Source organism: Chrysemys picta, unplaced genomic scaffold, assembly GCF_011386835.1.
Source record: "Chrysemys picta bellii isolate R12L10 unplaced genomic scaffold, ASM1138683v2 scaf36, whole genome shotgun sequence".
NCBI classification, from domain to species: Eukaryota; Metazoa; Chordata; order Testudines; family Emydidae; genus Chrysemys; species Chrysemys picta.
Genome location: NW_027052743.1, coordinates 252,501 through 265,000, shown reverse-complemented (window position 1 = coordinate 265,000; position 12,500 = coordinate 252,501). Strand labels below are relative to the sequence as shown.

The following is a 12,500-nucleotide window of genomic DNA, read 5'->3' as shown; positions in this document are numbered from 1 at the left end:
AAAGCCCCGCCTTCGGCGGTACGAAACTGGAACCGGGCGCCACCTCGTGGTTCCCTCGGTCGGCCGAGACGGCGTGGGGCGACCCCTTCCGGACATCCGCGAGACGACCGGCCGTCAGGTCAACCCATTCGCTCCAAAGGGGTTGACCTGGTGGCCGAGAGGGGACTTTGAAAATTTTTCGGACTTGGAAAACTTTTTTTTTTTTTTTTTTCCCCCAGCCCGCTTCCTCCGGGTTGACCCGGTGGCCGAGCGTCTCGCCGTCCCCGGACGCGGCGAGGGACTGCCTCCCGGCCGTCAGGATCGGGCCCACGGAAGTCTGATTTTAAAAAAAATTGGCCGACGCCACCGCGGAGGGCTACCCGAGCACCCCGGGCCCCGGAGCCGGAAAAGGGAAAAAAAGGATCGGGCCCACTAGAGACATGGACCCGGCCGCCAAGCAGGCCGCCCTGGGCTGACCCTCCCCGGCCGCAGCGAGGGACTGCCTCCCGGCCGACAGGATCGGGCCCCTGGAAGTCTGGGGGTGGGGGGGGGAAATCGCCCCACGCCTCCGAGGAGGGCTGCCCGGGCGGGCCTGGCCCCGGAGCTCGAAAAAAAAAAAAAGGATCGGGCCCACTAGAGACATGGACCAGGCCGCCCTGGGCTCACCCTCCCCGGCCGCAGCGAGGGACTGCCTCCCGGCCGACTGGATCGGGCCCCTGGAAGTCTGGAAAAAAGACTGGAACCTGACGCCTCCGAGGAGGGGGCGCCCAGGGAAGGAGGGAGATCCGGGTTGACCTGGTGACCGGACGGGAAAGAGGCCACCGGGCGTCCCCCCCCTTAAAACCTAGGGGTTGACCTGGTGGCCGGAAAGCGAACCGGCCAGCAGGTGAACCCTTTCGATTCCACGGGTTGACCTGGTGCCCGGGAAGCGAACCGGCCAGCAGGTGAACCCGTTCGATTCCACGGGTTGACCTGGTGCCCGGGAGGGGACTCTGAAAATTTTTCAGCCCTTTCGACTCGGGGTTGACCTGGTGGCCGAGAGGGGACTCGCACGGCAGGCAAGCCGCCCTGGGCTGACCCTCCCCGGCCGCAGCGAGGGACTGCCTCCCGGCCGACAGGATCGGGCCCCTGGAAGTCTGGGGGGGGGGGAAATCGCCCCACGCCTCCGAGGAGGGCTGCCCGGGCGGGCCTGGCCCCGGAGCTCGAAAAAAAAAAAAAGGATCGGGCCCACTAGAGACATGGACCAGGCCGCCCTGGGCTCACCCTCCCCGGCCGCAGCGAGGGACTGCCTCCCGGCCGACTGGATCGGGCCCCTGGAAGTCTGGAAAAAAGACTGGAACCTGACGCCTCCGAGGAGGGGGCGCCCAGGGAAGGAGGGAGATCCGGGTTGACCTGGTGACCGGACGGGAAAGAGGCCACCGGGCGTCCCCCCCCTTAAAACCTAGGGGTTGACCTGGTGGCCGGAAAGCGAACCGGCCAGCAGGTGAACCCTTTCGATTCCACGGGTTGACCTGGTGCCCGGGAAGCGAACCGGCCAGCAGGTGAACCCGTTCGATTCCACGGGTTGACCTGGTGCCCGGGAGGGGACTCTGAAAATTTTTCAGCCCTTTCGACTCGGGGTTGACCTGGTGGCCGAGAGGGGACTCGCACGGCAGGCAAGCCGCCCTGGGCTCACCCTCCCCGGCCGCAGCGAGGGACTGCCACCCGGCCGACTGGATCGGGCCCCTGGAAGTCTGGAAAAAAGAATGGAACCTGACGCCTCCGAGGAGGGGGCGCCCAGGGAAGGAGGGAGATCCGGGTTGACCTGGTGACCGGACGGGAAAGAGGCCACCGGGCGTCCCCCCCCCTTAAAACCTAGGGGTTGACCTGGTGGCCGGAAAGCGAACCGGCCAGCAGGTGAACCCTTTCGATTCCACGGGTTGACCTGGTGGCCGGAAAGCGAACCGGCCAGCAGGTGAACCCGTTCGATTCCACGGGTTGACCTGGTGCCCGGGAGGGGACTCTGAAAATTTTTCAGCCCTTTCGACTCGGGGTTGACCTGGTGGCCGAGAGGGGACTCGCACGGCAGGCAAGCCGCCCTGGGCTGACCCTCCCCGGCCGCAGCGAGGGACTGCCTCCCGGCCGACAGGATCGGGCCCCTGGAAGTCTGGGGGCGGGGGGAAATCGCCCCACGCCTCCGAGGAGGGCTGCCCGGGCGGGCCTGGCCCCGGAGCTCGAAAAAAAAAAAAAGGATCGGGCCCACTAGAGACATGGACCAGGCCGCCCTGGGCTCACCCTCCCCGGCCGCAGCGAGGGACTGCCTCCCGGCCGACTGGATCGGGCCCCTGGAAGTCTGGAAAAAAGACTGGAACCTGACGCCTCCGAGGAGGGGGCGCCCAGGGAAGGAGGGAGATCCGGGTTGACCTGGTGACCGGACGGGAAAGAGGCCACCGGGCGTCCCCCCCCTTAAAACCTAGGGGTTGACCTGGTGGCCGGAAAGCGAACCGGCCAGCAGGTGAACCCTTTCGATTCCACGGGTTGACCTGGTGCCCGGGAAGCGAACCGGCCAGCAGGTGAACCCGTTCGATTCCACGGGTTGACCTGGTGCCCGGGAGGGGACTCTGAAAATTTTTCAGCCCTTTCGACTCGGGGTTGACCTGGTGGCCGAGAGGGGACTCGCACGGCAGGCAAGCCGCCCTGGGCTCACCCTCCCCGGCCGCAGCGAGGGACTGCCACCCGGCCGACTGGATCGGGCCCCTGGAAGTCTGGAAAAAAGAATGGAACCTGACGCCTCCGAGGAGGGGGCGCCCAGGGAAGGAGGGAGATCCGGGTTGACCTGGTGACCGGACGGGAAAGAGGCCACCGGGCGTCCCCCCCCCTTAAAACCTAGGGGTTGACCTGGTGGCCGGAAAGCGAACCGGCCAGCAGGTGAACCCTTTCGATTCCACGGGTTGACCTGGTGGCCGGAAAGCGAACCGGCCAGCAGGTGAACCCGTTCGATTCCACGGGTTGACCTGGTGCCCGGGAGGGGACTCAGAAAATTTTTCAGCCCTTTCGACTCGGGGTTGACCTGGTGGCCGAGAGGGGACTCGCACGGCAGGCAAGCCGCCCTGGGCTGACCCTCCCCGGCCGCAGCGAGGGACTGCCTCCCGGCCGACAGGATCGGGCCCCTGGAAGTCTGGGGGCGGGGGGAAATCGCCCCACGCCTCCGAGGAGGGCTGCCCGGGCGGGCCTGGCCCCGGAGCTCGAAAAAAAAAAAAAGGATCGGGCCCACTAGAGACATGGACCAGGCCGCCCTGGGCTCACCCTCCCCGGCCGCAGCGAGGGACTGCCTCCCGGCCGACTGGATCGGGCCCCTGGAAGTCTGGGGGGGGGGGGGGGAATGGAACCTGACGCCTCCGAGGAGGGGACGCCCAGGGAAGGAGGGAGATCCGGGTTGACCTGGTGACCGGACGGGAAAGAGGCCACCGGGCGTGCCCCCGTTAAAACCCCTAGGGGTTGACCTGGTGGCCGGAAAGCAAACCGGCCAGCAGGTGAACCCTTTCGATTCCACGGGTTGACCTGGTGCCCGGGAAGCGAACCGGCCAGCAGGTGAACCCGTCCGATTCCACGGGTTGACCTGGTGCCCGGGAGGGGACTCTGAAAATTTTTCAGCCCTTTCGACTCGGGGTTGACCTGGTGGCCGAGAGGGGCCTCGCACGGCAGGCAAGCCGCCCTGGGCTCACCCTCCCCGGCCGCAGCGAGGGACTGCCCCTCCCCACCCCCCGGCTGACAGGATCGGGCGCACTGGAAGTCCGGGACAGTATTTTCCCCGACGCCGGGGAGGGCGGGCGGAGGGGCTCTGGCGGCCAGCCCGGGCCCCGGAGCTCGAAAAGGAAAAAAGGACCGGGCCCGCGAGAGACGGGGGCCCTGCCGCAGGGGGGGGGGCAGTCCGACCGGGGCTCACCGTGCGGCAGGCCCGGGCGTCGGCAGGGGAAAGCGGGCGAGGAGGCGCGGGGCCGGGTGCCTACGGCCATACCGGACCGAACGCCCCCGATCCCGTCCGATCTCGGAAGGTAAACCGTCCCGGGCCTGGCTAGTACTTGGATGGGTGACCGCCTGGGAATCCCAGGTGCCGTAGGCAGCTTTTCCCGGTCCGAGTCAGCTCTCTCTCCTTTTCTGGGGGGGAAGGAGAGGGGGGGACGGGCCGGAAAGCCCCTCGTCGCTCCTGCCGAGTCGGAGGTCGCGGCCGCAGGTCACGGGTCTGGGCGCCTGGGGTCCGGCTCCCCACCCACCCGGCTTCCTCCGCGGAGGACCCCCCCCGGGGCCACCGAAGCCGCTGGGGGAGACCCCGGGCATGGGGCGGACTGGCCCGGACCCTCCCGGCCGCCGGCCCGCAGGTCCGCCCCGAATCCCCCCCCGCGGCCACCCAGGCCAGGCCTGGCCAGGCGGGACGGACGGCGGGTGTCCAGCGCCCAGCGGCTTCCTCCAGCGGGGACCCACGGACCCCAAAGCCGCAGGGGGAGGCCCCGGGCCCGGGACGGACTCGCTCGGACCCCCTGCGCCCGGCCGCCGGCCCGCGGGACCGCCCCGAATCCCCCCGCGGCCACCCAGGCCAGGCCTGGCCAGGCGGGACGGACGGCGGGTGTCCAGCGCCCAGCGGCTTCCTCCAGCGGGGACCCACGGACCCCAAAGCCGCAGGGGGAGGCCCCGGGCCCGGGCCCGACTCGCTCGGCCCCCCCGCCTCCCCTGCGCCCGGCCCCCGGCCCGCGGGACCGCCCCGAATCCCCCCGCGGCCACCCAGGCCAGGCCTGGCCTGGCGGGACGGACGGCGGGTGTCCAGCTCCCAGTGGCTTCCTCCAGCGGGGACCCACGGACCCCAAAGCCGCAGGGGGAGGCCCCGGGCCCGGGACGGACTCGCTCGGCCCCCCCGCCTCCCCTGCGCCCGGCCCCCGGCCCGCGGGACCGCCCCGAATCCCCCCGCGGCCATCCAGGCCAGGCCTGGCCTGGCGGGCCGGTGTGCGGCTCCCCCGGGCTTCCTCCCCCGACGACCCGCGCCCCCCTGAGCCGCAGGCGGAGACCCCGGCCCCGGGGCGGACCGGCCCGGGCTCGCTCGAGCCCCCTGCGCCCGGCCCGCAGGACCGCCCCCCCGAATCCCCCGGGAGAGGCCCGGCCTGCACGCCACTGACGACCCGCGGCCCCCAAAGTCGCAGGAGGCGCCCCCCCCCGGTTAGCCCCGTCTCGCTCCGCGCCCCCCGCCCCTCGCTGCCGGGACCGGGCGCCGCCCCAGAGTCAGCCGCAGCCGGCCGGCCTGAGAGCTGCCCTCCTGTGGACGACGGTGAGTTTACCTTGATACTAACCGGCCGTCAGCCAGGTCAACCCCATTGCTAGACTGGGGTGGACCTGGTGGCCGAGTGGGGACTTGGAACATTTGACAGCTGCTTCCCGGGGCTTGACCGGTTGTCCTGAACGCCCCCCACCCCCAGCCCCAGCCCCCGGCTCCTGCTCCCCTCTCCCCAGCCTCGGTGCTCCGCTCCCTGCCTCGGAGGCTGCCTCTCTGCGGCGCCTGCATCGCCTCCGAGGACGCGCACCCTCCGGAGGCTGGACGTAAACCCACCACTGCCGCTGACCCGGCTCTCCGAGGGACGACTGTGAGGCCTCCCCCCCCCCCCCCACCCCCGGACCGCCCTGGGGACGACTGCTAAGCCTCCCCCACCGGACCGCCCGGGGCAAGACTGCTAAGCCTCCCTCCCACACACACACACACACACTGTCGGGGGAGGACTATTAAGCTTTCCCCCTGGAGCGCCCGGGGCGGACGACTGTTAAGCCTGCCCCCGGAGTCCTCGGGGGAGGACTATTAAGCTTTCCCCCCTGGAGCGCCCGGGGGGGGACGACTATTAAGCCTGGCCCCCGGAGTCCTCGGGGGACGACTATTAAGCCTCCCCCGGACTGGCCGGGGGGCGACTATTAAGCCTCCCCCGGACCTGCTCCGTCTCGACTATTAAGCCCCCCTCTGTGGTCCTCAAGACCACTGCCGTGCTGCCCTCGGAGTGGGGTGACACCCGGGCCGGAAAGCAAACCGGCCACCAGGTCAACCCGTCGAATCCAATGGGTTGACCTGGTGGCCGGAAAGCAAACCGGCCGCCAGGTCAACCCAGTAGATTCAGCGGGTTGACCTGGTGGCCGAACGGGGACTTTGAAAATTTGACAGCCGCTTCCCGGGGGTTGACCTGTTGTCCCGGTGGGGACTTTGAACATTTGACAGCCGCCTCCCAGGGCTTGACCTGTTGTCCCGGGGGGGACTTTGAACATTTGACAGCCGCTTCCCGGGGCTTGATCGGTTGTCCTGAACGCCCCCCCCCACCCACCCACCCCAGCCCCCGGCTCCTGCTCCCCTCTCCCCAGCCTCGGTGCTCCGCTCCTTGCCTCAGAGGCTGCCTCTCTGCGGCAGCTGCATCCCGTCCGAGGACGCTCACCCTCCGGAGGCTGGACGTAAAGCCTGACACCCGCCACCGCCGCCGACCCGGCTCTCCGAGGGACGACTCTGAGGCCTCCCCCCACCCCCCGGACCGCCCTGATGACGACTGCTAAGCCTCCCCCACCGGACCGCCCGGGGGAAGACTGCGACGCCTCCCGCCAGGCCCCCACCCAGCCTGGGGGAAGACTGCTAAGCCTCCCCCCCCACACACACACACACACTGTCGGGGGATGACGATTAAGCCTCTCCCGGACTGCCCGGGGGACGACTATTAAGCCTCCCCTGGAACCACTATTAAGCCTGCCCCCGGAGTCCTCGGATGACGACTGCTAAGCCTCCCCCACCGGACCGCCCGGGGCAAGACTGCTAAGCCTCCCTCCCACACACACACACACACTCTCGGGGGAGGACTATTAAGCTTTCCCCCTGGAGCGCCCGGGGCGGATGACTGTTAAGCCTGCCCCCGGAGTCCTCGGGGGACGACTATTAAGCCTGGCCCCCGGAGTACCCGGGGGACGACTATTAAGCCTCCCCCGCACTGGCCGGGGGACGACTATTAAGCCTCCCCCGGACCTGCTCCGTCTCGACTATTAAGCCCCCCTCTGCGGTCCTCAGCACCACTGCCGCGCTGCCCTGGCAGTGGGGTGACACCCGGGCCGGAAAGCAAACCGGCCACCAGGTCAACCCGTCGAATCCAAAGGGTTGACCTGGTGGCCGGAAAGCAAACCGGCCGCCAGGTCAACCCGTCGAATCCAATGGGTTGACCTGGTGGCCGGAAAGCAAACCAGCCGCCAGGTCAACCCGTCGAATCCAATGGGTTGACCTGGTGGCCGGAAAGCGAACCGGCCAGCAGGTGAACCCTTTCGATTCCACGGGTTGACCTGGTGCCCGGGAAGCGAACCGGCCAGCAGGTGAACCCGTTCGATTCCACGGGTTGACCTGGTGCCCGGGAGGGGACTCTGAAAATTTTTCAGCCCTTTCGACTCGGGGTTGACCTGGTGGCCGAGAGGGGACTCGCACGGCAGGCAAGCCGCCCTGGGCTGACCCTCCCCGGCCGCAGCGAGGGACTGCCTCCCGGCCGACAGGATCGGGCCCCTGGAAGTCTGGGGGGGGGGGAAATCGCCCCACGCCTCCGAGGAGGGCTGCCCGGGCGGGCCTGGCCCCGGAGCTCGAAAAAAAAAAAAAGGATCGGGCCCACTAGAGACATGGACCAGGCCGCCCTGGGCTCACCCTCCCCGGCCGCAGCGAGGGACTGCCTCCCGGCCGACTGGATCGGGCCCCTGGAAGTCTGGAAAAAAGACTGGAACCTGACGCCTCCGAGGAGGGGGCGCCCAGGGAAGGAGGGAGATCCGGGTTGACCTGGTGACCGGACGGGAAAGAGGCCACCGGGCGTCCCCCCCCTTAAAACCTAGGGGTTGACCTGGTGGCCGGAAAGCGAACCGGCCAGCAGGTGAACCCTTTCGATTCCACGGGTTGACCTGGTGCCCGGGAAGCGAACCGGCCAGCAGGTGAACCCGTTCGATTCCACGGGTTGACCTGGTGCCCGGGAGGGGACTCTGAAAATTTTTCAGCCCTTTCGACTCGGGGTTGACCTGGTGGCCGAGAGGGGACTCGCACGGCAGGCAAGCCGCCCTGGGCTCACCCTCCCCGGCCGCAGCGAGGGACTGCCACCCGGCCGACTGGATCGGGCCCCTGGAAGTCTGGAAAAAAGAATGGAACCTGACGCCTCCGAGGAGGGGGCGCCCAGGGAAGGAGGGAGATCCGGGTTGACCTGGTGACCGGACGGGAAAGAGGCCACCGGGCGTCCCCCCCCCTTAAAACCTAGGGGTTGACCTGGTGGCCGGAAAGCGAACCGGCCAGCAGGTGAACCCTTTCGATTCCACGGGTTGACCTGGTGGCCGGAAAGCGAACCGGCCAGCAGGTGAACCCGTTCGATTCCACGGGTTGACCTGGTGCCCGGGAGGGGACTCTGAAAATTTTTCAGCCCTTTCGACTCGGGGTTGACCTGGTGGCCGAGAGGGGACTCGCACGGCAGGCAAGCCGCCCTGGGCTGACCCTCCCCGGCCGCAGCGAGGGACTGCCTCCCGGCCGACAGGATCGGGCCCCTGGAAGTCTGGGGGCGGGGGGAAATCGCCCCACGCCTCCGAGGAGGGCTGCCCGGGCGGGCCTGGCCCCGGAGCTCGAAAAAAAAAAAAAGGATCGGGCCCACTAGAGACATGGACCAGGCCGCCCTGGGCTCACCCTCCCCGGCCGCAGCGAGGGACTGCCTCCCGGCCGACTGGATCGGGCCCCTGGAAGTCTGGAAAAAAGACTGGAACCTGACGCCTCCGAGGAGGGGGCGCCCAGGGAAGGAGGGAGATCCGGGTTGACCTGGTGACCGGACGGGAAAGAGGCCACCGGGCGTCCCCCCCCTTAAAACCTAGGGGTTGACCTGGTGGCCGGAAAGCGAACCGGCCAGCAGGTGAACCCTTTCGATTCCACGGGTTGACCTGGTGCCCGGGAAGCGAACCGGCCAGCAGGTGAACCCGTTCGATTCCACGGGTTGACCTGGTGCCCGGGAGGGGACTCTGAAAATTTTTCAGCCCTTTCGACTCGGGGTTGACCTGGTGGCCGAGAGGGGACTCGCACGGCAGGCAAGCCGCCCTGGGCTCACCCTCCCCGGCCGCAGCGAGGGACTGCCACCCGGCCGACTGGATCGGGCCCCTGGAAGTCTGGAAAAAAGAATGGAACCTGACGCCTCCGAGGAGGGGGCGCCCAGGGAAGGAGGGAGATCCGGGTTGACCTGGTGACCGGACGGGAAAGAGGCCACCGGGCGTCCCCCCCCCTTAAAACCTAGGGGTTGACCTGGTGGCCGGAAAGCGAACCGGCCAGCAGGTGAACCCTTTCGATTCCACGGGTTGACCTGGTGGCCGGAAAGCGAACCGGCCAGCAGGTGAACCCGTTCGATTCCACGGGTTGACCTGGTGCCCGGGAGGGGACTCAGAAAATTTTTCAGCCCTTTCGACTCGGGGTTGACCTGGTGGCCGAGAGGGGACTCGCACGGCAGGCAAGCCGCCCTGGGCTGACCCTCCCCGGCCGCAGCGAGGGACTGCCTCCCGGCCGACAGGATCGGGCCCCTGGAAGTCTGGGGGCGGGGGGAAATCGCCCCACGCCTCCGAGGAGGGCTGCCCGGGCGGGCCTGGCCCCGGAGCTCGAAAAAAAAAAAAAGGATCGGGCCCACTAGAGACATGGACCAGGCCGCCCTGGGCTCACCCTCCCCGGCCGCAGCGAGGGACTGCCTCCCGGCCGACTGGATCGGGCCCCTGGAAGTCTGGGGGGGGGGGGGGGAATGGAACCTGACGCCTCCGAGGAGGGGACGCCCAGGGAAGGAGGGAGATCCGGGTTGACCTGGTGACCGGACGGGAAAGAGGCCACCGGGCGTGCCCCCGTTAAAACCCCTAGGGGTTGACCTGGTGGCCGGAAAGCAAACCGGCCAGCAGGTGAACCCTTTCGATTCCACGGGTTGACCTGGTGCCCGGGAAGCGAACCGGCCAGCAGGTGAACCCGTCCGATTCCACGGGTTGACCTGGTGCCCGGGAGGGGACTCTGAAAATTTTTCAGCCCTTTCGACTCGGGGTTGACCTGGTGGCCGAGAGGGGCCTCGCACGGCAGGCAAGCCGCCCTGGGCTCACCCTCCCCGGCCGCAGCGAGGGACTGCCCCTCCCCACCCCCCGGCTGACAGGATCGGGCGCACTGGAAGTCCGGGACAGTATTTTCCCCGACGCCGGGGAGGGCGGGCGGAGGGGCTCTGGCGGCCAGCCCGGGCCCCGGAGCTCGAAAAGGAAAAAAGGACCGGGCCCGCGAGAGACGGGGGCCCTGCCGCAGGGGGGGGGGCAGTCCGACCGGGGCTCACCGTGCGGCAGGCCCGGGCGTCGGCAGGGGAAAGCGGGCGAGGAGGCGCGGGGCCGGGTGCCTACGGCCATACCGGACCGAACGCCCCCGATCCCGTCCGATCTCGGAAGGTAAACCGTCCCGGGCCTGGCTAGTACTTGGATGGGTGACCGCCTGGGAATCCCAGGTGCCGTAGGCAGCTTTTCCCGGTCCGAGTCAGCTCTCTCTCCTTTTCTGGGGGGGAAGGAGAGGGGGGGACGGGCCGGAAAGCCCCTCGTCGCTCCTGCCGAGTCGGAGGTCGCGGCCGCAGGTCACGGGTCTGGGCGCCTGGGGTCCGGCTCCCCACCCACCCGGCTTCCTCCGCGGAGGACCCCCCCCGGGGCCACCGAAGCCGCTGGGGGAGACCCCGGGCATGGGGCGGACTGGCCCGGACCCTCCCGGCCGCCGGCCCGCAGGTCCGCCCCGAATCCCCCCCCGCGGCCACCCAGGCCAGGCCTGGCCAGGCGGGACGGACGGCGGGTGTCCAGCGCCCAGCGGCTTCCTCCAGCGGGGACCCACGGACCCCAAAGCCGCAGGGGGAGGCCCCGGGCCCGGGACGGACTCGCTCGGACCCCCTGCGCCCGGCCGCCGGCCCGCGGGACCGCCCCGAATCCCCCCGCGGCCACCCAGGCCAGGCCTGGCCAGGCGGGACGGACGGCGGGTGTCCAGCGCCCAGCGGCTTCCTCCAGCGGGGACCCACGGACCCCAAAGCCGCAGGGGGAGGCCCCGGGCCCGGGCCCGACTCGCTCGGCCCCCCCGCCTCCCCTGCGCCCGGCCCCCGGCCCGCGGGACCGCCCCGAATCCCCCCGCGGCCACCCAGGCCAGGCCTGGCCTGGCGGGACGGACGGCGGGTGTCCAGCTCCCAGTGGCTTCCTCCAGCGGGGACCCACGGACCCCAAAGCCGCAGGGGGAGGCCCCGGGCCCGGGACGGACTCGCTCGGCCCCCCCGCCTCCCCTGCGCCCGGCCCCCGGCCCGCGGGACCGCCCCGAATCCCCCCGCGGCCATCCAGGCCAGGCCTGGCCTGGCGGGCCGGTGTGCGGCTCCCCCGGGCTTCCTCCCCCGACGACCCGCGCCCCCCTGAGCCGCAGGCGGAGACCCCGGCCCCGGGGCGGACCGGCCCGGGCTCGCTCGAGCCCCCTGCGCCCGGCCCGCAGGACCGCCCCCCCGAATCCCCCGGGAGAGGCCCGGCCTGCACGCCACTGACGACCCGCGGCCCCCAAAGTCGCAGGAGGCGCCCCCCCCCGGTTAGCCCCGTCTCGCTCCGCGCCCCCCGCCCCTCGCTGCCGGGACCGGGCGCCGCCCCAGAGTCAGCCGCAGCCGGCCGGCCTGAGAGCTGCCCTCCTGTGGACGACGGTGAGTTTACCTTGATACTAACCGGCCGTCAGCCAGGTCAACCCCATTGCTAGACTGGGGTGGACCTGGTGGCCGAGTGGGGACTTGGAACATTTGACAGCTGCTTCCCGGGGCTTGACCGGTTGTCCTGAACGCCCCCCACCCCCAGCCCCAGCCCCCGGCTCCTGCTCCCCTCTCCCCAGCCTCGGTGCTCCGCTCCCTGCCTCGGAGGCTGCCTCTCTGCGGCGCCTGCATCGCCTCCGAGGACGCGCACCCTCCGGAGGCTGGACGTAAACCCACCACTGCCGCTGACCCGGCTCTCCGAGGGACGACTGTGAGGCCTCCCCCCCCCCCCCACCCCCGGACCGCCCTGGGGACGACTGCTAAGCCTCCCCCACCGGACCGCCCGGGGCAAGACTGCTAAGCCTCCCTCCCACACACACACACACACACTGTCGGGGGAGGACTATTAAGCTTTCCCCCTGGAGCGCCCGGGGCGGACGACTGTTAAGCCTGCCCCCGGAGTCCTCGGGGGAGGACTATTAAGCTTTCCCCCCTGGAGCGCCCGGGGGGGGACGACTATTAAGCCTGGCCCCCGGAGTCCTCGGGGGACGACTATTAAGCCTCCCCCGGACTGGCCGGGGGGCGACTATTAAGCCTCCCCCGGACCTGCTCCGTCTCGACTATTAAGCCCCCCTCTGTGGTCCTCAAGACCACTGCCGTGCTGCCCTCGGAGTGGGGTGACACCCGGGCCGGAAAGCAAACCGGCCACCAGGTCAACCCGTCGAATCCAATGGGTTGACCTGGTGGCCGGAAAGCAAACCAGCCGCCAGGTCAACC

At 69.9% G+C, this 12,500-nt stretch overlaps 2 non-coding genes across 2 annotated transcripts; both read left to right on the top strand.

Annotated features, from left to right (window-relative positions):
* The first annotated feature begins 3,962 nt into the window (after positions 1-3,962).
* LOC135977799 (5S ribosomal RNA) lies at positions 3,963-4,081 on the top strand. Its single transcript, XR_010595243.1, has one exon. It is a non-coding gene; the product is annotated as a 5S ribosomal RNA (ribosomal RNA).
* A 6,287-nt stretch (positions 4,082-10,368) lies between these two features.
* On the top strand, positions 10,369-10,487 carry LOC135977797 (5S ribosomal RNA). Its single transcript, XR_010595241.1, has one exon. It is a non-coding gene; the product is annotated as a 5S ribosomal RNA (ribosomal RNA).
* Positions 10,488-12,500: the final 2,013 nt, after the last annotated feature.